Source organism: Lissotriton vulgaris, chromosome 12 (genome assembly GCF_964263255.1).
Source record: "Lissotriton vulgaris chromosome 12, aLisVul1.2, whole genome shotgun sequence".
Lineage (NCBI taxonomy): Eukaryota > Metazoa > Chordata > Amphibia > Caudata > Salamandridae > Lissotriton > Lissotriton vulgaris.
This window is the reverse complement of record NC_141700.1, coordinates 491584425-491606541: the sequence shown is the minus strand read 5'-3', so window position 1 is coordinate 491606541 and position 22117 is coordinate 491584425. Positions and strand designations below refer to the sequence as shown.

At 45.2% G+C, this 22117-nt stretch overlaps 22 non-coding genes across 22 annotated transcripts; all 22 read right to left on the bottom strand.

Annotated features, from left to right (window-relative positions):
• Positions 1 to 643: 643 nt before the first annotated feature.
• Positions 644 to 758, bottom strand: LOC147677226 (U5 spliceosomal RNA). The gene has a single exon (XR_015303191.1). It is a non-coding gene; the product is annotated as a U5 spliceosomal RNA (small nuclear RNA).
• An 897-nt stretch (positions 759 to 1655) lies between these two features.
• Positions 1656 to 1770, bottom strand: LOC147677225 (U5 spliceosomal RNA). The gene has a single exon (XR_015303190.1). It is a non-coding gene; the product is annotated as a U5 spliceosomal RNA (small nuclear RNA).
• An 897-nt stretch (positions 1771 to 2667) lies between these two features.
• On the bottom strand, positions 2668 to 2782 carry LOC147677224 (U5 spliceosomal RNA). The gene has a single exon (XR_015302871.1). It is a non-coding gene; the product is annotated as a U5 spliceosomal RNA (small nuclear RNA).
• Positions 2783 to 3679: 897 nt separating this feature from the next.
• LOC147677223 (U5 spliceosomal RNA) lies at positions 3680 to 3794 on the bottom strand. The gene has a single exon (XR_015303189.1). It is a non-coding gene; the product is annotated as a U5 spliceosomal RNA (small nuclear RNA).
• An 897-nt stretch (positions 3795 to 4691) lies between these two features.
• LOC147677222 (U5 spliceosomal RNA) lies at positions 4692 to 4806 on the bottom strand. Its single transcript, XR_015302870.1, has one exon. It is a non-coding gene; the product is annotated as a U5 spliceosomal RNA (small nuclear RNA).
• Positions 4807 to 5703: 897 nt separating this feature from the next.
• On the bottom strand, positions 5704 to 5818 carry LOC147677221 (U5 spliceosomal RNA). The gene has a single exon (XR_015303188.1). It is a non-coding gene; the product is annotated as a U5 spliceosomal RNA (small nuclear RNA).
• Positions 5819 to 6715: 897 nt separating this feature from the next.
• On the bottom strand, positions 6716 to 6830 carry LOC147677220 (U5 spliceosomal RNA). Its single transcript, XR_015303187.1, has one exon. It is a non-coding gene; the product is annotated as a U5 spliceosomal RNA (small nuclear RNA).
• Positions 6831 to 7727: 897 nt separating this feature from the next.
• Positions 7728 to 7842, bottom strand: LOC147677219 (U5 spliceosomal RNA). The gene has a single exon (XR_015303186.1). It is a non-coding gene; the product is annotated as a U5 spliceosomal RNA (small nuclear RNA).
• Positions 7843 to 8739: 897 nt separating this feature from the next.
• LOC147677218 (U5 spliceosomal RNA) lies at positions 8740 to 8854 on the bottom strand. The gene has a single exon (XR_015302869.1). It is a non-coding gene; the product is annotated as a U5 spliceosomal RNA (small nuclear RNA).
• Positions 8855 to 9751: 897 nt separating this feature from the next.
• LOC147677217 (U5 spliceosomal RNA) lies at positions 9752 to 9866 on the bottom strand. The gene has a single exon (XR_015302867.1). It is a non-coding gene; the product is annotated as a U5 spliceosomal RNA (small nuclear RNA).
• Positions 9867 to 10763: 897 nt separating this feature from the next.
• Positions 10764 to 10878, bottom strand: LOC147677216 (U5 spliceosomal RNA). The gene has a single exon (XR_015303185.1). It is a non-coding gene; the product is annotated as a U5 spliceosomal RNA (small nuclear RNA).
• An 897-nt stretch (positions 10879 to 11775) lies between these two features.
• LOC147677215 (U5 spliceosomal RNA) lies at positions 11776 to 11890 on the bottom strand. The gene has a single exon (XR_015303184.1). It is a non-coding gene; the product is annotated as a U5 spliceosomal RNA (small nuclear RNA).
• An 897-nt stretch (positions 11891 to 12787) lies between these two features.
• Positions 12788 to 12902, bottom strand: LOC147677214 (U5 spliceosomal RNA). The gene has a single exon (XR_015303183.1). It is a non-coding gene; the product is annotated as a U5 spliceosomal RNA (small nuclear RNA).
• Positions 12903 to 13799: 897 nt separating this feature from the next.
• LOC147677213 (U5 spliceosomal RNA) lies at positions 13800 to 13914 on the bottom strand. The gene has a single exon (XR_015302866.1). It is a non-coding gene; the product is annotated as a U5 spliceosomal RNA (small nuclear RNA).
• An 897-nt stretch (positions 13915 to 14811) lies between these two features.
• On the bottom strand, positions 14812 to 14926 carry LOC147677212 (U5 spliceosomal RNA). Its single transcript, XR_015302865.1, has one exon. It is a non-coding gene; the product is annotated as a U5 spliceosomal RNA (small nuclear RNA).
• An 897-nt stretch (positions 14927 to 15823) lies between these two features.
• Positions 15824 to 15938, bottom strand: LOC147677211 (U5 spliceosomal RNA). Its single transcript, XR_015303181.1, has one exon. It is a non-coding gene; the product is annotated as a U5 spliceosomal RNA (small nuclear RNA).
• Positions 15939 to 16835: 897 nt separating this feature from the next.
• On the bottom strand, positions 16836 to 16950 carry LOC147677210 (U5 spliceosomal RNA). The gene has a single exon (XR_015303180.1). It is a non-coding gene; the product is annotated as a U5 spliceosomal RNA (small nuclear RNA).
• An 897-nt stretch (positions 16951 to 17847) lies between these two features.
• On the bottom strand, positions 17848 to 17962 carry LOC147677209 (U5 spliceosomal RNA). The gene has a single exon (XR_015303179.1). It is a non-coding gene; the product is annotated as a U5 spliceosomal RNA (small nuclear RNA).
• An 897-nt stretch (positions 17963 to 18859) lies between these two features.
• Positions 18860 to 18974, bottom strand: LOC147677208 (U5 spliceosomal RNA). The gene has a single exon (XR_015303178.1). It is a non-coding gene; the product is annotated as a U5 spliceosomal RNA (small nuclear RNA).
• An 897-nt stretch (positions 18975 to 19871) lies between these two features.
• On the bottom strand, positions 19872 to 19986 carry LOC147677207 (U5 spliceosomal RNA). The gene has a single exon (XR_015303177.1). It is a non-coding gene; the product is annotated as a U5 spliceosomal RNA (small nuclear RNA).
• An 897-nt stretch (positions 19987 to 20883) lies between these two features.
• On the bottom strand, positions 20884 to 20998 carry LOC147677206 (U5 spliceosomal RNA). The gene has a single exon (XR_015303176.1). It is a non-coding gene; the product is annotated as a U5 spliceosomal RNA (small nuclear RNA).
• An 897-nt stretch (positions 20999 to 21895) lies between these two features.
• LOC147677205 (U5 spliceosomal RNA) lies at positions 21896 to 22010 on the bottom strand. Its single transcript, XR_015303175.1, has one exon. It is a non-coding gene; the product is annotated as a U5 spliceosomal RNA (small nuclear RNA).
• Positions 22011 to 22117: the final 107 nt, after the last annotated feature.

The following is a 22117-nucleotide window of genomic DNA, read 5'->3' as shown; positions in this document are numbered from 1 at the left end:
CTGGGCAAGGGGAACGGGAAGCGTGAATCAGGCTTTCACTGAAGTGGCACTGTAGGACTTTCGTCCCCAACGATTTTACGCTTTCCCCACCATCCCTCCAATCGATAGGCTGTGAGCCACCACTGTTCTATGCAAATAGCCATGCACTTTAAGTCCCTTTTTCACACGTATTTTCATTAAAGCTGAATATATAAGTATAGATCTGTCTAGGCTGGAGGCACATGAAACAAGACAAACGAGCCCCTTCAAGTGTACCTGAGAGGAATCTGACTCAGGATTGGCCACCCTCTAAGGGCACCCCAACAGGCACAAATAACGGGCAAGTCCTATGAAAAGCGCAGCATGACTCTTGGTGCCACCTTTTAAAAGGAGAGTGACGTCTGGCCTCTGGCAGCAGGAATGTTGAGAAAAGAGAAAATACACTGCCTGCTATCGTGCAGTTTCAAGATAGTCAAGGAAAAGCAATCTCATGCACTGCCCAAGCTCTTTCCCATGATGCACCTCTCCTACACTCTGTCTATGCAAATGAGCAAGCAGAGAGATCAGGAATAAAACACCAAGCTCATGTTCCCTTATAACAGTAGCAGACAACTCCTAAATATTCCCCAACTTCTAATGCTTTTCTTTTAAACAAATGATAAACAGCCTCACCTGTGGTAAGGCTTAAAAAAATTGAATAAACTCGTAAATGTTCCTCTCCACGGAAATCTTTAGTAAAAGGCGAAAGATTTTTTCGTTTTGAAGAGAAACCAGAGTAAGTTAGAATATGGCTCTCTGGGGGTTAGAGGCACCAGATCAAAGACCCTATCATTGCGAGGGTGAGGACCTGAGAGGTATTTGCAGCCTCTAAAAAAGAGGGCAAGAACTAGGCCGGTGAGGGAAACAGGATCAAACTTCAGAGTCTCTGCTCACAGCACAGAAAAGCAAAAAGGTGGGCAGTTCCAAGTGTCTGCCTGGGAATATGCAAATTCTTTTTGTACACACCTCAGCTCATTAGGAGGTGTCGGGGCTGCTGGGCAAGGGGAACGGGAAGCGTGAATCAGGCTTTCACTGAAGTGGCACTGTAGGACTTTCGTCCCCAACGATTTTACGCTTTCCCCACCATCCCTCCAATCGATAGGCTGTGAGCCACCACTGTTCTATGCAAATAGCCATGCACTTTAAGTCCCTTTTTCACACGTATTTTCATTAAAGCTGAATATATAAGTATAGATCTGTATAGGCTGGAGGCACATGAAACAAGACAAACGAGCCCCTTCAAGTGTACCTGAGAGGAATCTGACTCAGGATTGGCCACCCTCTAAGGGCACCCCAACAGGCACAAATAACGGGCAAGTCCTATGAAAAGCGCAGCATGACTCTTGGTGCCACCTTTTAAAAGGAGAGTGACGTCTGGCCTCTGGCAGCAGGAATGTTGAGAAAAGAGAAAATACACTGCCTGCTATCGTGCAGTTTCAAGATAGTCAAGGAAAAGCAATCTCATGCACTGCCCAAGCTCTTTCCCATGATGCACCTCTCCTACACTCTGTCTATGCAAATGAGCAAGCAGAGAGATCAGGAATAAAACACCAAGCTCATGTTCCCTTATAACAGTAGCAGACAACTCCTAAATATTCCCCAACTTCTAATGCTTTTCTTTTAAACAAATGATAAACAGCCTCACCTGTGGTAAGGCTTAAAAAAATTGAATAAACTCGTAAATGTTCCTCTCCACGGAAATCTTTAGTAAAAGGCGAAAGATTTTTTCGTTTTGAAGAGAAACCAGAGTAAGTTAGAATATGGCTCTCTGGGGGTTAGAGGCACCAGATCAAAGACCCTATCATTGCGAGGGTGAGGACCTGAGAGGTATTTGCAGCCTCTAAAAAAGAGGGCAAGAACTAGGCCGGTGAGGGAAACAGGATCAAACTTCAGAGTCTCTGCTCAAAGCACAGAAAAGCAAAAAGGTGGGCAGTTCCAAGTGTCTGCCTGGGAATATGCAAATTCTTTTTGTACACACCTCAGCTCATTAGGAGGTGTCGGGGCTGCTGGGCAAGGGGAACGGGAAGCGTGAATCAGGCTTTCACTGAAGTGGCACTGTAGGACTTTCGTCCCCAACGATTTTACGCTTTCCCCACCATCCCTCCAATCGATAGGCTGTGAGCCACCACTGTTCTATGCAAATAGCCATGCACTTTAAGTCCCTTTTTCACACGTATTTTCATTAAAGCTGAATATATAAGTATAGATCTGTCTAGGCTGGAGGCACATGAAACAAGACAAACGAGCCCCTTCAAGTGTACCTGAGAGGAATCTGACTCAGGATTGGCCACCCTCTAAGGGCACCCCAACAGGCACAAATAACGGGCAAGCCCTATGAAAAGCGCAGCATGACTCTTGGTGCCACCTTTTAAAAGGAGAGTGACGTCTGGCCTCTGGCAGCAGGAATGTTGAGAAAAGAGAAAATACACTGCCTGCTATCGTGCAGTTTCAAGATAGTCAAGGAAAAGCAATCTCATGCACTGCCCAAGCTCTTTCCCATGATGCACCTCTCCTACACTCTGTCTATGCAAATGAGCAAGCAGAGAGATCAGGAATAAAACACCAAGCTCATGTTCCCTTATAACAGTAGCAGACAACTCCTAAATATTCCCCAACTTCTAATGCTTTTCTTTTAAACAAATGATAAACAGCCTCACCTGTGGTAAGGCTTAAAAAAATTGAATAAACTCGTAAATGTTCCTCTACACGAAAATCTTTAGTAAAAGGCGAAAGATTTTTTCGTTTTGAAGAGAAACCAGAGTAAGTTAGAATATGGCTCTCTGGGGGTTAGAGGCACCAGATCAAAGACCCTATCATTGCGAGGGTGAGGACCTGAGAGGTATTTGCAGCCTCTAAAAAAGAGGGCAAGAACTAGGCCGGTGAGGGAAACAGGATCAAACTTCAGAGTCTCTGCTCAAAGCACAGAAAAGCAAAAAGGTGGGCAGTTCCAAGTGTCTGCCTGGGAATATGCAAATTCTTTTTGTACACACCTCAGCTCATTAGGAGGTGTCGGGGCTGCTGGGCAAGGGGAACGGGAAGCGTGAATCAGGCTTTCACTGAAGTGGCACTGTAGGACTTTCGTCCCCAACGATTTTACGCTTTCCCCACCATCCCTCCAATCGATAGGCTGTGAGCCACCACTGTTCTATGCAAATAGCCATGCACTTTAAGTCCCTTTTTCACACGTATTTTCATTAAAGCTGAATATATAAGTATAGATCTGTCTAGGCTGGAGGCACATGAAACAAGACAAACGAGCCCCTTCAAGTGTACCTGAGAGGAATCTGACTCAGGATTGGCCACCCTCTAAGGGCACCCCAACAGGCACAAATAACGGGCAAGCCCTATGAAAAGCGCAGCATGACTCTTGGTGCCACCTTTTAAAAGGAGAGTGACGTCTGGCCTCTGGCAGCAGGAATGTTGAGAAAAGAGAAAATACACTGCCTGCTATCGTGCAGTTTCAAGATAGTCAAGGAAAAGCAATCTCATGCACTGCCCAAGCTCTTTCCCATGATGCACCTCTCCTACACTCTGTCTATGCAAATGAGCAAGCAGAGAGATCAGGAATAAAACACCAAGCTCATGTTCCCTTATAACAGTAGCAGACAACTCCTAAATATTCCCCAACTTCTAATGCTTTTCTTTTAAACAAATGATAAACAGCCTCACCTGTGGTAAGGCTTAAAAAAATTGAATAAACTCGTAAATGTTCCTCTCCACGGAAATCTTTAGTAAAAGGCGAAAGATTTTTTCGTTTTGAAGAGAAACCAGAGTAAGTTAGAATATGGCTCTCTGGGGGTTAGAGGCACCAGATCAAAGACCCTATCATTGCGAGGGTGAGGACCTGAGAGGTATTTGCAGCCTCTAAAAAAGAGGGCAAGAACTAGGCCGGTGAGGGAAACAGGATCAAACTTCAGAGTCTCTGCTCAAAGCACAGAAAAGCAAAAAGGTGGGCAGTTCCAAGTGTCTGCCTGGGAATATGCAAATTCTTTTTGTACACACCTCAGCTCATTAGGAGGTGTCGGGGCTGCTGGGCAAGGGGAACGGGAAGCGTGAATCAGGCTTTCACTGAAGTGGCACTGTAGGACTTTCGTCCCCAACGATTTTACGCTTTCCCCACCATCCCTCCAATCGATAGGCTGTGAGCCACCACTGTTCTATGCAAATAGCCATGCACTTTAAGTCCCTTTTTCACACGTATTTTCATTAAAGCTGAATATATAAGTATAGATCTGTCTAGGCTGGAGGCACATGAAACAAGACAAACGAGCCCCTTCAAGTGTACCTGAGAGGAATCTGACTCAGGATTGGCCACCCTCTAAGGGCACCCCAACAGGCACAAATAACGGGCAAGCCCTATGAAAAGCGCAGCATGACTCTTGGTGCCACCTTTTAAAAGGAGAGTGACGTCTGGCCTCTGGCAGCAGGAATGTTGAGAAAGGAGAAAATACACTGCCTGCTATCGTGCAGTTTCAAGATAGTCAAGGAAAAGCAATCTCATGCACTGCCCAAGCTCTTTCCCATGATGCACCTCTCCTACACTCTGTCTATGCAAATGAGCAAGCAGAGAGATCAGGAATAAAACACCAAGCTCATGTTCCCTTATAACAGTAGCAGACAACTCCTAAATATTCCCCAACTTCTAATGCTTTTCTTTTAAACAAATGATAAACAGCCTCACCTGTGGTAAGGCTTAAAAAAATTGAATAAACTCGTAAATGTTCCTCTACACGAAAATCTTTAGTAAAAGGCGAAAGATTTTTTCGTTTTGAAGAGAAACCAGAGTAAGTTAGAATATGGCTCTCTGGGGGTTAGAGGCACCAGATCAAAGACCCTATCATTGCGAGGGTGAGGACCTGAGAGGTATTTGCAGCCTCTAAAAAAGAGGGCAAGAACTAGGCCGGTGAGGGAAACAGGATCAAACTTCAGAGTCTCTGCTCAAAGCACAGAAAAGCAAAAAGGTGGGCAGTTCCAAGTGTCTGCCTGGGAATATGCAAATTCTTTTTGTACACACCTCAGCTCATTAGGAGGTGTCGGGGCTGCTGGGCAAGGGGAACGGGAAGCGTGAATCAGGCTTTCACTGAAGTGGCACTGTAGGACTTTCGTCCCCAACGATTTTACGCTTTCCCCACCATCCCTCCAATCGATAGGCTGTGAGCCACCACTGTTCTATGCAAATAGCCATGCACTTTAAGTCCCTTTTTCACACGTATTTTCATTAAAGCTGAATATATAAGTATAGATCTGTCTAGGCTGGAGGCACATGAAACAAGACAAACGAGCCCCTTCAAGTGTACCTGAGAGGAATCTGACTCAGGATTGGCCACCCTCTAAGGGCACCCCAACAGGCACAAATAACGGGCAAGCCCTATGAAAAGCGCAGCATGACTCTTGGTGCCACCTTTTAAAAGGAGAGTGACGTCTGGCCTCTGGCAGCAGGAATGTTGAGAAAAGAGAAAATACACTGCCTGCTATCGTGCAGTTTCAAGATAGTCAAGGAAAAGCAATCTCATGCACTGCCCAAGCTCTTTCCCATGATGCACCTCTCCTACACTCTGTCTATGCAAATGAGCAAGCAGAGAGATCAGGAATAAAACACCAAGCTCATGTTCCCTTATAACAGTAGCAGACAACTCCTAAATATTCCCCAACTTCTAATGCTTTTCTTTTAAACAAATGATAAACAGCCTCACCTGTGGTAAGGCTTAAAAAAATTGAATAAACTCGTAAATGTTCCTCTCCACGGAAATCTTTAGTAAAAGGCGAAAGATTTTTTCGTTTTGAAGAGAAACCAGAGTAAGTTAGAATATGGCTCTCTGGGGGTTAGAGGCACCAGATCAAAGACCCTATCATTGCGAGGGTGAGGACCTGAGAGGTATTTGCAGCCTCTAAAAAAGAGGGCAAGAACTAGGCCGGTGAGGGAAACAGGATCAAACTTCAGAGTCTCTGCTCACAGCACAGAAAAGCAAAAAGGTGGGCAGTTCCAAGTGTCTGCCTGGGAATATGCAAATTCTTTTTGTACACACCTCAGCTCATTAGGAGGTGTCGGGGCTGCTGGGCAAGGGGAACGGGAAGCGTGAATCAGGCTTTCACTGAAGTGGCACTGTAGGACTTTCGTCCCCAACGATTTTACGCTTTCCCCACCATCCCTCCAATCGATAGGCTGTGAGCCACCACTGTTCTATGCAAATAGCCATGCACTTTAAGTCCCTTTTTCACACGTATTTTCATTAAAGCTGAATATATAAGTATAGATCTGTCTAGGCTGGAGGCACATGAAACAAGACAAACGAGCCCCTTCAAGTGTACCTGAGAGGAATCTGACTCAGGATTGGCCACCCTCTAAGGGCACCCCAACAGGCACAAATAACGGGCAAGTCCTATGAAAAGCGCAGCATGACTCTTGGTGCCACCTTTTAAAAGGAGAGTGACGTCTGGCCTCTGGCAGCAGGAATGTTGAGAAAAGAGAAAATACACTGCCTGCTATCGTGCAGTTTCAAGATAGTCAAGGAAAAGCAATCTCATGCACTGCCCAAGCTCTTTCCCATGATGCACCTCTCCTACACTCTGTCTATGCAAATGAGCAAGCAGAGAGATCAGGAATAAAACACCAAGCTCATGTTCCCTTATAACAGTAGCAGACAACTCCTAAATATTCCCCAACTTCTAATGCTTTTCTTTTAAACAAATGATAAACAGCCTCACCTGTGGTAAGGCTTAAAAAAATTGAATAAACTCGTAAATGTTCCTCTCCACGGAAATCTTTAGTAAAAGGCGAAAGATTTTTTCGTTTTGAAGAGAAACCAGAGTAAGTTAGAATATGGCTCTCTGGGGGTTAGAGGCACCAGATCAAAGACCCTATCATTGCGAGGGTGAGGACCTGAGAGGTATTTGCAGCCTCTAAAAAAGAGGGCAAGAACTAGGCCGGTGAGGGAAACAGGATCAAACTTCAGAGTCTCTGCTCACAGCACAGAAAAGCAAAAAGGTGGGCAGTTCCAAGTGTCTGCCTGGGAATATGCAAATTCTTTTTGTACACACCTCAGCTCATTAGGAGGTGTCGGGGCTGCTGGGCAAGGGGAACGGGAAGCGTGAATCAGGCTTTCACTGAAGTGGCACTGTAGGACTTTCGTCCCCAACGATTTTACGCTTTCCCCACCATCCCTCCAATCGATAGGCTGTGAGCCACCACTGTTCTATGCAAATAGCCATGCACTTTAAGTCCCTTTTTCACACGTATTTTCATTAAAGCTGAATATATAAGTATAGATCTGTATAGGCTGGAGGCACATGAAACAAGACAAACGAGCCCCTTCAAGTGTACCTGAGAGGAATCTGACTCAGGATTGGCCACCCTCTAAGGGCACCCCAAGAGGCACAAATAACGGGCAAGTCCTATGAAAAGCGCAGCATGACTCTTGGTGCCACCTTTTAAAAGGAGAGTGACGTCTGGCCTCTGGCAGCAGGAATGTTGAGAAAAGAGAAAATACACTGCCTGCTATCGTGCAGTTTCAAGATAGTCAAGGAAAAGCAATCTCATGCACTGCCCAAGCTCTTTCCCATGATGCACCTCTCCTACACTCTGTCTATGCAAATGAGCAAGCAGAGAGATCAGGAATAAAACACCAAGCTCATGTTCCCTTATAACAGTAGCAGACAACTCCTAAATATTCCCCAACTTCTAATGCTTTTCTTTTAAACAAATGATAAACAGCCTCACCTGTGGTAAGGCTTAAAAAAATTGAATAAACTCGTAAATGTTCCTCTCCACGGAAATCTTTAGTAAAAGGCGAAAGATTTTTTCGTTTTGAAGAGAAACCAGAGTAAGTTAGAATATGGCTCTCTGGGGGTTAGAGGCACCAGATCAAAGACCCTATCATTGCGAGGGTGAGGACCTGAGAGGTATTTGCAGCCTCTAAAAAAGAGGGCAAGAACTAGGCCGGTGAGGGAAACAGGATCAAACTTCAGAGTCTCTGCTCAAAGCACAGAAAAGCAAAAAGGTGGGCAGTTCCAAGTGTCTGCCTGGGAATATGCAAATTCTTTTTGTACACACCTCAGCTCATTAGGAGGTGTCGGGGCTGCTGGGCAAGGGGAACGGGAAGCGTGAATCAGGCTTTCACTGAAGTGGCACTGTAGGACTTTCGTCCCCAACGATTTTACGCTTTCCCCACCATCCCTCCAATCGATAGGCTGTGAGCCACCACTGTTCTATGCAAATAGCCATGCACTTTAAGTCCCTTTTTCACACGTATTTTCATTAAAGCTGAATATATAAGTATAGATCTGTCTAGGCTGGAGGCACATGAAACAAGACAAACGAGCCCCTTCAAGTGTACCTGAGAGGAATCTGACTCAGGATTGGCCACCCTCTAAGGGCACCCCAACAGGCACAAATAACGGGCAAGCCCTATGAAAAGCGCAGCATGACTCTTGGTGCCACCTTTTAAAAGGAGAGTGACGTCTGGCCTCTGGCAGCAGGAATGTTGAGAAAGGAGAAAATACACTGCCTGCTATCGTGCAGTTTCAAGATAGTCAAGGAAAAGCAATCTCATGCACTGCCCAAGCTCTTTCCCATGATGCACCTCTCCTACACTCTGTCTATGCAAATGAGCAAGCAGAGAGATCAGGAATAAAACACCAAGCTCATGTTCCCTTATAACAGTAGCAGACAACTCCTAAATATTCCCCAACTTCTAATGCTTTTCTTTTAAACAAATGATAAACAGCCTCACCTGTGGTAAGGCTTAAAAAAATTGAATAAACTCGTAAATGTTCCTCTACACGAAAATCTTTAGTAAAAGGCGAAAGATTTTTTCGTTTTGAAGAGAAACCAGAGTAAGTTAGAATATGGCTCTCTGGGGGTTAGAGGCACCAGATCAAAGACCCTATCATTGCGAGGGTGAGGACCTGAGAGGTATTTGCAGCCTCTAAAAAAGAGGGCAAGAACTAGGCCGGTGAGGGAAACAGGATCAAACTTCAGAGTCTCTGCTCAAAGCACAGAAAAGCAAAAAGGTGGGCAGTTCCAAGTGTCTGCCTGGGAATATGCAAATTCTTTTTGTACACACCTCAGCTCATTAGGAGGTGTCGGGGCTGCTGGGCAAGGGGAACGGGAAGCGTGAATCAGGCTTTCACTGAAGTGGCACTGTAGGACTTTCGTCCCCAACGATTTTACGCTTTCCCCACCATCCCTCCAATCGATAGGCTGTGAGCCACCACTGTTCTATGCAAATAGCCATGCACTTTAAGTCCCTTTTTCACACGTATTTTCATTAAAGCTGAATATATAAGTATAGATCTGTCTAGGCTGGAGGCACATGAAACAAGACAAACGAGCCCCTTCAAGTGTACCTGAGAGGAATCTGACTCAGGATTGGCCACCCTCTAAGGGCACCCCAACAGGCACAAATAACGGGCAAGCCCTATGAAAAGCGCAGCATGACTCTTGGTGCCACCTTTTAAAAGGAGAGTGACGTCTGGCCTCTGGCAGCAGGAATGTTGAGAAAAGAGAAAATACACTGCCTGCTATCGTGCAGTTTCAAGATAGTCAAGGAAAAGCAATCTCATGCACTGCCCAAGCTCTTTCCCATGATGCACCTCTCCTACACTCTGTCTATGCAAATGAGCAAGCAGAGAGATCAGGAATAAAACACCAAGCTCATGTTCCCTTATAACAGTAGCAGACAACTCCTAAATATTCCCCAACTTCTAATGCTTTTCTTTTAAACAAATGATAAACAGCCTCACCTGTGGTAAGGCTTAAAAAAATTGAATAAACTCGTAAATGTTCCTCTACACGAAAATCTTTAGTAAAAGGCGAAAGATTTTTTCGTTTTGAAGAGAAACCAGAGTAAGTTAGAATATGGCTCTCTGGGGGTTAGAGGCACCAGATCAAAGACCCTATCATTGCGAGGGTGAGGACCTGAGAGGTATTTGCAGCCTCTAAAAAAGAGGGCAAGAACTAGGCCGGTGAGGGAAACAGGATCAAACTTCAGAGTCTCTGCTCAAAGCACAGAAAAGCAAAAAGGTGGGCAGTTCCAAGTGTCTGCCTGGGAATATGCAAATTCTTTTTGTACACACCTCAGCTCATTAGGAGGTGTCGGGGCTGCTGGGCAAGGGGAACGGGAAGCGTGAATCAGGCTTTCACTGAAGTGGCACTGTAGGACTTTCGTCCCCAACGATTTTACGCTTTCCCCACCATCCCTCCAATCGATAGGCTGTGAGCCACCACTGTTCTATGCAAATAGCCATGCACTTTAAGTCCCTTTTTCACACGTATTTTCATTAAAGCTGAATATATAAGTATAGATCTGTCTAGGCTGGAGGCACATGAAACAAGACAAACGAGCCCCTTCAAGTGTACCTGAGAGGAATCTGACTCAGGATTGGCCACCCTCTAAGGGCACCCCAACAGGCACAAATAACGGGCAAGCCCTATGAAAAGCGCAGCATGACTCTTGGTGCCACCTTTTAAAAGGAGAGTGACGTCTGGCCTCTGGCAGCAGGAATGTTGAGAAAAGAGAAAATACACTGCCTGCTATCGTGCAGTTTCAAGATAGTCAAGGAAAAGCAATCTCATGCACTGCCCAAGCTCTTTCCCATGATGCACCTCTCCTACACTCTGTCTATGCAAATGAGCAAGCAGAGAGATCAGGAATAAAACACCAAGCTCATGTTCCCTTATAACAGTAGCAGACAACTCCTAAATATTCCCCAACTTCTAATGCTTTTCTTTTAAACAAATGATAAACAGCCTCACCTGTGGTAAGGCTTAAAAAAATTGAATAAACTCGTAAATGTTCCTCTCCACGGAAATCTTTAGTAAAAGGCGAAAGATTTTTTCGTTTTGAAGAGAAACCAGAGTAAGTTAGAATATGGCTCTCTGGGGGTTAGAGGCACCAGATCAAAGACCCTATCATTGCGAGGGTGAGGACCTGAGAGGTATTTGCAGCCTCTAAAAAAGAGGGCAAGAACTAGGCCGGTGAGGGAAACAGGATCAAACTTCAGAGTCTCTGCTCACAGCACAGAAAAGCAAAAAGGTGGGCAGTTCCAAGTGTCTGCCTGGGAATATGCAAATTCTTTTTGTACACACCTCAGCTCATTAGGAGGTGTCGGGGCTGCTGGGCAAGGGGAACGGGAAGCGTGAATCAGGCTTTCACTGAAGTGGCACTGTAGGACTTTCGTCCCCAACGATTTTACGCTTTCCCCACCATCCCTCCAATCGATAGGCTGTGAGCCACCACTGTTCTATGCAAATAGCCATGCACTTTAAGTCCCTTTTTCACACGTATTTTCATTAAAGCTGAATATATAAGTATAGATCTGTCTAGGCTGGAGGCACATGAAACAAGACAAACGAGCCCCTTCAAGTGTACCTGAGAGGAATCTGACTCAGGATTGGCCACCCTCTAAGGGCACCCCAACAGGCACAAATAACGGGCAAGTCCTATGAAAAGCGCAGCATGACTCTTGGTGCCACCTTTTAAAAGGAGAGTGACGTCTGGCCTCTGGCAGCAGGAATGTTGAGAAAAGAGAAAATACACTGCCTGCTATCGTGCAGTTTCAAGATAGTCAAGGAAAAGCAATCTCATGCACTGCCCAAGCTCTTTCCCATGATGCACCTCTCCTACACTCTGTCTATGCAAATGAGCAAGCAGAGAGATCAGGAATAAAACACCAAGCTCATGTTCCCTTATAACAGTAGCAGACAACTCCTAAATATTCCCCAACTTCTAATGCTTTTCTTTTAAACAAATGATAAACAGCCTCACCTGTGGTAAGGCTTAAAAAAATTGAATAAACTCGTAAATGTTCCTCTCCACGGAAATCTTTAGTAAAAGGCGAAAGATTTTTTCGTTTTGAAGAGAAACCAGAGTAAGTTAGAATATGGCTCTCTGGGGGTTAGAGGCACCAGATCAAAGACCCTATCATTGCGAGGGTGAGGACCTGAGAGGTATTTGCAGCCTCTAAAAAAGAGGGCAAGAACTAGGCCGGTGAGGGAAACAGGATCAAACTTCAGAGTCTCTGCTCACAGCACAGAAAAGCAAAAAGGTGGGCAGTTCCAAGTGTCTGCCTGGGAATATGCAAATTCTTTTTGTACACACCTCAGCTCATTAGGAGGTGTCGGGGCTGCTGGGCAAGGGGAACGGGAAGCGTGAATCAGGCTTTCACTGAAGTGGCACTGTAGGACTTTCGTCCCCAACGATTTTACGCTTTCCCCACCATCCCTCCAATCGATAGGCTGTGAGCCACCACTGTTCTATGCAAATAGCCATGCACTTTAAGTCCCTTTTTCACACGTATTTTCATTAAAGCTGAATATATAAGTATAGATCTGTATAGGCTGGAGGCACATGAAACAAGACAAACGAGCCCCTTCAAGTGTACCTGAGAGGAATCTGACTCAGGATTGGCCACCCTCTAAGGGCACCCCAACAGGCACAAATAACGGGCAAGTCCTATGAAAAGCGCAGCATGACTCTTGGTGCCACCTTTTAAAAGGAGAGTGACGTCTGGCCTCTGGCAGCAGGAATGTTGAGAAAAGAGAAAATACACTGCCTGCTATCGTGCAGTTTCAAGATAGTCAAGGAAAAGCAATCTCATGCACTGCCCAAGCTCTTTCCCATGATGCACCTCTCCTACACTCTGTCTATGCAAATGAGCAAGCAGAGAGATCAGGAATAAAACACCAAGCTCATGTTCCCTTATAACAGTAGCAGACAACTCCTAAATATTCCCCAACTTCTAATGCTTTTCTTTTAAACAAATGATAAACAGCCTCACCTGTGGTAAGGCTTAAAAAAATTGAATAAACTCGTAAATGTTCCTCTCCACGGAAATCTTTAGTAAAAGGCGAAAGATTTTTTCGTTTTGAAGAGAAACCAGAGTAAGTTAGAATATGGCTCTCTGGGGGTTAGAGGCACCAGATCAAAGACCCTATCATTGCGAGGGTGAGGACCTGAGAGGTATTTGCAGCCTCTAAAAAAGAGGGCAAGAACTAGGCCGGTGAGGGAAACAGGATCAAACTTCAGAGTCTCTGCTCAAAGCACAGAAAAGCAAAAAGGTGGGCAGTTCCAAGTGTCTGCCTGGGAATATGCAAATTCTTTTTGTACACACCTCAGCTCATTAGGAGGTGTCGGGGCTGCTGGGCAAGGGGAACGGGAAGCGTGAATCAGGCTTTCACTGAAGTGGCACTGTAGGACTTTCGTCCCCAACGATTTTACGCTTTCCCCACCATCCCTCCAATCGATAGGCTGTGAGCCACCACTGTTCTATGCAAATAGCCATGCACTTTAAGTCCCTTTTTCACACGTATTTTCATTAAAGCTGAATATATAAGTATAGATCTGTCTAGGCTGGAGGCACATGAAACAAGACAAACGAGCCCCTTCAAGTGTACCTGAGAGGAATCTGACTCAGGATTGGCCACCCTCTAAGGGCACCCCAACAGGCACAAATAACGGGCAAGCCCTATGAAAAGCGCAGCATGACTCTTGGTGCCACCTTTTAAAAGGAGAGTGACGTCTGGCCTCTGGCAGCAGGAATGTTGAGAAAAGAGAAAATACACTGCCTGCTATCGTGCAGTTTCAAGATAGTCAAGGAAAAGCAATCTCATGCACTGCCCAAGCTCTTTCCCATGATGCACCTCTCCTACACTCTGTCTATGCAAATGAGCAAGCAGAGAGATCAGGAATAAAACACCAAGCTCATGTTCCCTTATAACAGTAGCAGACAACTCCTAAATATTCCCCAACTTCTAATGCTTTTCTTTTAAACAAATGATAAACAGCCTCACCTGTGGTAAGGCTTAAAAAAATTGAATAAACTCGTAAATGTTCCTCTACACGAAAATCTTTAGTAAAAGGCGAAAGATTTTTTCGTTTTGAAGAGAAACCAGAGTAAGTTAGAATATGGCTCTCTGGGGGTTAGAGGCACCAGATCAAAGACCCTATCATTGCGAGGGTGAGGACCTGAGAGGTATTTGCAGCCTCTAAAAAAGAGGGCAAGAACTAGGCCGGTGAGGGAAACAGGATCAAACTTCAGAGTCTCTGCTCAAAGCACAGAAAAGCAAAAAGGTGGGCAGTTCCAAGTGTCTGCCTGGGAATATGCAAATTCTTTTTGTACACACCTCAGCTCATTAGGAGGTGTCGGGGCTGCTGGGCAAGGGGAACGGGAAGCGTGAATCAGGCTTTCACTGAAGTGGCACTGTAGGACTTTCGTCCCCAACGATTTTACGCTTTCCCCACCATCCCTCCAATCGATAGGCTGTGAGCCACCACTGTTCTATGCAAATAGCCATGCACTTTAAGTCCCTTTTTCACACGTATTTTCATTAAAGCTGAATATATAAGTATAGATCTGTCTAGGCTGGAGGCACATGAAACAAGACAAACGAGCCCCTTCAAGTGTACCTGAGAGGAATCTGACTCAGGATTGGCCACCCTCTAAGGGCACCCCAACAGGCACAAATAACGGGCAAGCCCTATGAAAAGCGCAGCATGACTCTTGGTGCCACCTTTTAAAAGGAGAGTGACGTCTGGCCTCTGGCAGCAGGAATGTTGAGAAAAGAGAAAATACACTGCCTGCTATCGTGCAGTTTCAAGATAGTCAAGGAAAAGCAATCTCATGCACTGCCCAAGCTCTTTCCCATGATGCACCTCTCCTACACTCTGTCTATGCAAATGAGCAAGCAGAGAGATCAGGAATAAAACACCAAGCTCATGTTCCCTTATAACAGTAGCAGACAACTCCTAAATATTCCCCAACTTCTAATGCTTTTCTTTTAAACAAATGATAAACAGCCTCACCTGTGGTAAGGCTTAAAAAAATTGAATAAACTCGTAAATGTTCCTCTACACGAAAATCTTTAGTAAAAGGCGAAAGATTTTTTCGTTTTGAAGAGAAACCAGAGTAAGTTAGAATATGGCTCTCTGGGGGTTAGAGGCACCAGATCAAAGACCCTATCATTGCGAGGGTGAGGACCTGAGAGGTATTTGCAGCCTCTAAAAAAGAGGGCAAGAACTAGGCCGGTGAGGGAAACAGGATCAAACTTCAGAGTCTCTGCTCACAGCACAGAAAAGCAAAAAGGTGGGCAGTTCCAAGTGTCTGCCTGGGAATATGCAAATTCTTTTTGTACACACCTCAGCTCATTAGGAGGTGTCGGGGCTGCTGGGCAAGGGGAACGGGAAGCGTGAATCAGGCTTTCACTGAAGTGGCACTGTAGGACTTTCGTCCCCAACGATTTTACGCTTTCCCCACCATCCCTCCAATCGATAGGCTGTGAGCCACCACTGTTCTATGCAAATAGCCATGCACTTTAAGTCCCTTTTTCACACGTATTTTCATTAAAGCTGAATATATAAGTATAGATCTGTCTAGGCTGGAGGCACATGAAACAAGACAAACGAGCCCCTTCAAGTGTACCTGAGAGGAATCTGACTCAGGATTGGCCACCCTCTAAGGGCACCCCAACAGGCACAAATAACGGGCAAGTCCTATGAAAAGCGCAGCATGACTCTTGGTGCCACCTTTTAAAAGGAGAGTGACGTCTGGCCTCTGGCAGCAGGAATGTTGAGAAAAGAGAAAATACACTGCCTGCTATCGTGCAGTTTCAAGATAGTCAAGGAAAAGCAATCTCATGCACTGCCCAAGCTCTTTCCCATGATGCACCTCTCCTACACTCTGTCTATGCAAATGAGCAAGCAGAGAGATCAGGAATAAAACACCAAGCTCATGTTCCCTTATAACAGTAGCAGACAACTCCTAAATATTCCCCAACTTCTAATGCTTTTCTTTTAAACAAATGATAAACAGCCTCACCTGTGGTAAGGCTTAAAAAAATTGAATAAACTCGTAAATGTTCCTCTCCACGGAAATCTTTAGTAAAAGGCGAAAGATTTTTTCGTTTTGAAGAGAAACCAGAGTAAGTTAGAATATGGCTCTCTGGGGGTTAGAGGCACCAGATCAAAGACCCTATCATTGCGAGGGTGAGGACCTGAGAGGTATTTGCAGCCTCTAAAAAAGAGGGCAAGAACTAGGCCGGTGAGGGAAACAGGATCAAACTTCAGAGTCTCTGCTCACAGCACAGAAAAGCAAAAAGGTGGGCAGTTCCAAGTGTCTGCCTGGGAATATGCAAATTCTTTTTGTACACACCTCAGCTCATTAGGAGGTGTCGGGGCTGCTGGGCAAGGGGAACGGGAAGCGTGAATCAGGCTTTCACTGAAGTGGCACTGTAGGACTTTCGTTCCCAACGATTTTACGCTTTCCCCACCATCCCTCCAATCGATAGGCTGTGAGCCACCACTGTTCTATGCAAATAGCCATGCACTTTAAGTCCCTTTTTCACACGTATTTTCATTAAAGCTGAATATATAAGTATAGATCTGTCTAGGCTGGAGGCACATGAAACAAGACAAACGAGCCCCTTCAAGTGTACCTGAGAGGAATCTGACTCAGGATTGGCCACCCTCTAAGGGCACCCCAACAGGCACAAATAACGGGCAAGTCCTATGAAAAGCGCAGCATGACTCTTGGTGCCACCTTTTAAAAGGAGAGTGACGTCTGGCCTCTGGCAGCAGGAATGTTGAGAAAAGAGAAAATACACTGCCTGCTATCGTGCAGTTTCAAGATAGTCAAGGAAAAGCAATCTCATGCACTGCCCAAGCTCTTTCCCATGATGCACCTCTCCTACACTCTGTCTATGCAAATGAGCAAGCAGAGAGATCAGGAATAAAACACCAAGCTCATGTTCCCTTATAACAGTAGCAGACAACTCCTAAATATTCCCCAACTTCTAATGCTTTTCTTTTAAACAAATGATAAACAGCCTCACCTGTGGTAAGGCTTAAAAAAATTGAATAAACTCGTAAATGTTCCTCTCCACGGAAATCTTTAGTAAAAGGCGAAAGATTTTTTCGTTTTGAAGAGAAACCAGAGTAAGTTAGAATATGGCTCTCTGGGGGTTAGAGGCACCAGATCAAAGACCCTATCATTGCGAGGGTGAGGACCTGAGAGGTATTTGCAGCCTCTAAAAAAGAGGGCAAGAACTAGGCCGGTGAGGGAAACAGGATCAAACTTCAGAGTCTCTGCTCACAGCACAGAAAAGCAAAAAGGTGGGCAGTTCCAAGTGTCTGCCTGGGAATATGCAAATTCTTTTTGTACACACCTCAGCTCATTAGGAGGTGTCGGGGCTGCTGGGCAAGGGGAACGGGAAGCGTGAATCAGGCTTTCACTGAAGTGGCACTGTAGGACTTTCGTCCCCAACGATTTTACGCTTTCCCCACCATCCCTCCAATCGATAGGCTGTGAGCCACCACTGTTCTATGCAAATAGCCATGCACTTTAAGTCCCTTTTTCACACGTATTTTCATTAAAGCTGAATATATAAGTATAGATCTGTATAGGCTGGAGGCACATGAAACAAGACAAACGAGCCCCTTCAAGTGTACCTGAGAGGAATCTGACTCAGGATTGGCCACCCTCTAAGGGCACCCCAACAGGCACAAATAACGGGCAAGTCCTATGAAAAGCGCAGCATGACTCTTGGTGCCACCTTTTAAAAGGAGAGTGACGTCTGGCCTCTGGCAGCAGGAATGTTGAGAAAAGAGAAAATACACTGCCTGCTATCGTGCAGTTTCAAGATAGTCAAGGAAAAGCAATCTCATGCACTGCCCAAGCTCTTTTCCATGATGCACCTCTCCTACACTCTGTCTATGCAAATGAGCAAGCAGAGAGATCAGGAATAAAACACCAAGCTCATGTTCCCTTATAAAAGTAGCAGACAACTCCTAAATATTCCCCAACTTCTAATGCTTTTCTTTTAAACAAATGATAAACAGCCTCACCTGTGGTAAGGCTTAAAAAAATTGAATAAACTCGTAAATGTTCCTCTCCACGGAAATCTTTAGTAAAAGGCGAAAGATTTTTTCGTTTTGAAGAGAAACCAGAGTAAGTTAGAATATGGCTCTCTGGGGGTTAGAGGCACCAGATCAAAGACCCTATCATTGCGAGGGTGAGGACCTGAGAGGTATTTGCAGCCTCTAAAAAAGAGGGCAAGAACTAGGCCGGTGAGGGAAACAGGATCAAACTTCAGAGTCTCTGCTCACAGCACAGAAAAGCAAAAAGGTGGGCAGTTCCAAGTGTCTGCCTGGGAATATGCAAATTCTTTTTGTACACACCTCAGCTCATTAGGAGGTGTCGGGGCTGCTGGGCAAGGGGAACGGGAAGCGTGAATCAGGCTTTCACTGAAGTGGCACTGTAGGACTTTCGTCCCCAACGATTTTACGCTTTCCCCACCATCCCTCCAATCGATAGGCTGTGAGCCACCACTGTTCTATGCAAATAGCCATGCACTTTAAGTCCCTTTTTCACACGTATTTTCATTAAAGCTGAATATATAAGTATAGATCTGTCTAGGCTGGAGGCACATGAAACAAGACAAACGAGCCCCTTCAAGTGTACCTGAGAGGAATCTGACTCAGGATTGGCCACCCTCTAAGGGCACCCCAACAGGCACAAATAACGGGCAAGTCCTATGAAAAGCGCAGCATGACTCTTGGTGCCACCTTTTAAAAGGAGAGTGACGTCTGGCCTCTGGCAGCAGGAATGTTGAGAAAAGAGAAAATACACTGCCTGCTATCGTGCAGTTTCAAGATAGTCAAGGAAAAGCAATCTCATGCACTGCCCAAGCTCTTTCCCATGATGCACCTCTCCTACACTCTGTCTATGCAAATGAGCAAGCAGAGAGATCAGGAATAAAACACCAAGCTCATGTTCCCTTATAACAGTAGCAGACAACTCCTAAATATTCCCCAACTTCTAATGCTTTTCTTTTAAACAAATGATAAACAGCCTCACCTGTGGTAAGGCTTAAAAAAATTGAATAAACTCGTAAATGTTCCTCTCCACGGAAATCTTTAGTAAAAGGCGAAAGATTTTTTCGTTTTGAAGAGAAACCAGAGTAAGTTAGAATATGGCTCTCTGGGGGTTAGAGGCACCAGATCAAAGACCCTATCATTGCGAGGGTGAGGACCTGAGAGGTATTTGCAGCCTCTAAAAAAGAGGGCAAGAACTAGGCCGGTGAGGGAAACAGGATCAAACTTCAGAGTCTCTGCTCACAGCACAGAAAAGCAAAAAGGTGGGCAGTTCCAAGTGTCTGCCTGGGAATATGCAAATTCTTTTTGTACACACCTCAGCTCATTAGGAGGTGTCGGGGCTGCTGGGCAAGGGGAACGGGAAGCGTGAATCAGGCTTTCACTGAAGTGGCACTGTAGGACTTTCGTTCCCAACGATTTTACGCTTTCCCCACCATCCCTCCAATCGATAGGCTGTGAGCCACCACTGTTCTATGCAAATAGCCATGCACTTTAAGTCCCTTTTTCACACGTATTTTCATTAAAGCTGAATATATAAGTATAGATCTGTCTAGGCTGGAGGCACATGAAACAAGACAAACGAGCCCCTTCAAGTGTACCTGAGAGGAATCTGACTCAGGATTGGCCACCCTCTAAGGGCACCCCAACAGGCACAAATAACGGGCAAGTCCTATGAAAAGCGCAGCATGACTCTTGGTGCCACCTTTTAAAAGGAGAGTGACGTCTGGCCTCTGGCAGCAGGAATGTTGAGAAAAGAGAAAATACACTGCCTGCTATCGTGCAGTTTCAAGATAGTCAAGGAAAAGCAATCTCATGCACTGCCCAAGCTCTTTCCCATGATGCACCTCTCCTACACTCTGTCTATGCAAATGAGCAAGCAGAGAGATCAGGAATAAAACACCAAGCTCATGTTCCCTTATAACAGTAGCAGACAACTCCTAAATATTCCCCAACTTCTAATGCTTTTCTTTTAAACAAATGATAAACAGCCTCACCTGTGGTAAGGCTTAAAAAAATTGAATAAACTCGTAAATGTTCCTCTCCACGGAAATCTTTAGTAAAAGGCGAAAGATTTTTTCGTTTTGAAGAGAAACCAGAGTAAGTTAGAATATGGCTCTCTGGGGGTTAGAGGCACCAGATCAAAGACCCTATCATTGCGAGGGTGAGGACCTGAGAGGTATTTGCAGCCTCTAAAAAAGAGGGCAAGAACTAGGCCGGTGAGGGAAACAGGATCAAACTTCAGAGTCTCTGCTCACAGCACAGAAAAGCAAAAAGGTGGGCAGTTCCAAGTGTCTGCCTGGGAATATGCAAATTCTTTTTGTACACACCTCAGCTCATTAGGAGGTGTCGGGGCTGCTGGGCAAGGGGAACGGGAAGCGTGAATCAGGCTTTCACTGAAGTGGCACTGTAGGACTTTCGTCCCCAACGATTTTACGCTTTCCCCACCATCCCTCCAATCGATAGGCTGTGAGCCACCACTGTTCTATGCAAATAGCCATGCACTTTAAGTCCCTTTTTCACACGTATTTTCATTAAAGCTGAATATATAAGTATAGATCTGTATAGGCTGGAGGCACATGAAACAAGACAAACGAGCCCCTTCAAGTGTACCTGAGAGGAATCTGACTCAGGATTGGCCACCCTCTAAGGGCACCCCAACAGGCACAAATAACGGGCAAGTCCTATGAAAAGCGCAGCATGACTCTTGGTGCCACCTTTTAAAAGGAGAGTGACGTCTGGCCTCTGGCAGCAGGAATGTTGAGAAAAGAGAAAATACACTGCCTGCTATCGTGCAGTTTCAAGATAGTCAAGGAAAAGCAATCTCATGCACTGCCCAAGCTCTTTCCCATGATGCACCTCTCCTACACTCTGTCTATGCAAATGAGCAAGCAGAGAGATCAGGAATAAAACACCAAGCTCATGTTCCCTTATAAAAGTAGCAGACAACTCCTAAATATTCCCCAACTTCTAATGCTTTTCTTTTAAACAAATGATAAACAGCCTCACCTGTGGTAAGGCTTAAAAAAATTGAATAAACTCGTAAATGTTCCTCTCCACGGAAATCTTTAGTAAAAGGCGAAAGATTTTTTCGTTTTGAAGAGAAACCAGAGTAAGTTAGAATATGGCTCTCTGGGGGTTAGAGGCACCAGATCAAAGACCCTATCATTGCGAGGGTGAGGACCTGAGAGGTATTTGCAGCCTCTAAAAAAGAGGGCAAGAACTAGGCCGGTGAGGGAAACAGGATCAAACTTCAGAGTCTCTGCTCACAGCACAGAAAAGCAAAAAGGTGGGCAGTTCCAAGTGTCTGCCTGGGAATATGCAAATTCTTTTTGTACACACCTCAGCTCATTAGGAGGTGTCGGGGCTGCTGGGCAAGGGGAACGGGAAGCGTGAATCAGGCTTTCACTGAAGTGGCACTGTAGGACTTTCGTCCCCAACGATTTTACGCTTTCCCCACCATCCCTCCAATCGATAGGCTGTGAGCCACCACTGTTCTATGCAAATAGCCATGCACTTTAAGTCCCTTTTTCACACGTATTTTCATTAAAGCTGAATATATAAGTATAGATCTGTCTAGGCTGGAGGCACATGAAACAAGACAAACGAGCCCCTTCAAGTGTACCTGAGAGGAATCTGACTCAGGATTGGCCACCCTCTAAGGGCACCCCAACAGGCACAAATAACGGGCAAGTCCTATGAAAAGCGCAGCATGACTCTTGGTGCCACCTTTTAAAAGGAGAGTGACGCCTGGCCTCTGGCAGCAGGAATGTTGAGAAAAGAGAAAATACACTGCCTGCTATCGTGCAGTTTCAAGATAGTCAAGGAAAAGCAATCTCATGCACTGCCCAAGCTCTTTCCCATGATGCACCTCTCCTACACTCTGTCTATGCAAATGAGCAAGCAGAGAGATCAGGAATAAAACACCAAGCTCATGTTCCCTTATAACAGTAGCAGACAACTCCTAAATATTCCCCAACTTCTAATGCTTTTCTTTTAAACAAATGATAAACAGCCTCACCTGTGGTAAGGCTTAAAAAAATTGAATAAACTCGTAAATGTTCCTCTCCACGGAAATCTTTAGTAAAAGGCGAAAGATTTTTTCGTTTTGAAGAGAAACCAGAGTAAGTTAGAATATGGCTCTCTGGGGGTTAGAGGCACCAGATCAAAGACCCTATCATTGCGAGGGTGAGGACCTGAGAGGTATTTGCAGCCTCTAAAAAAGAGGGCAAGAA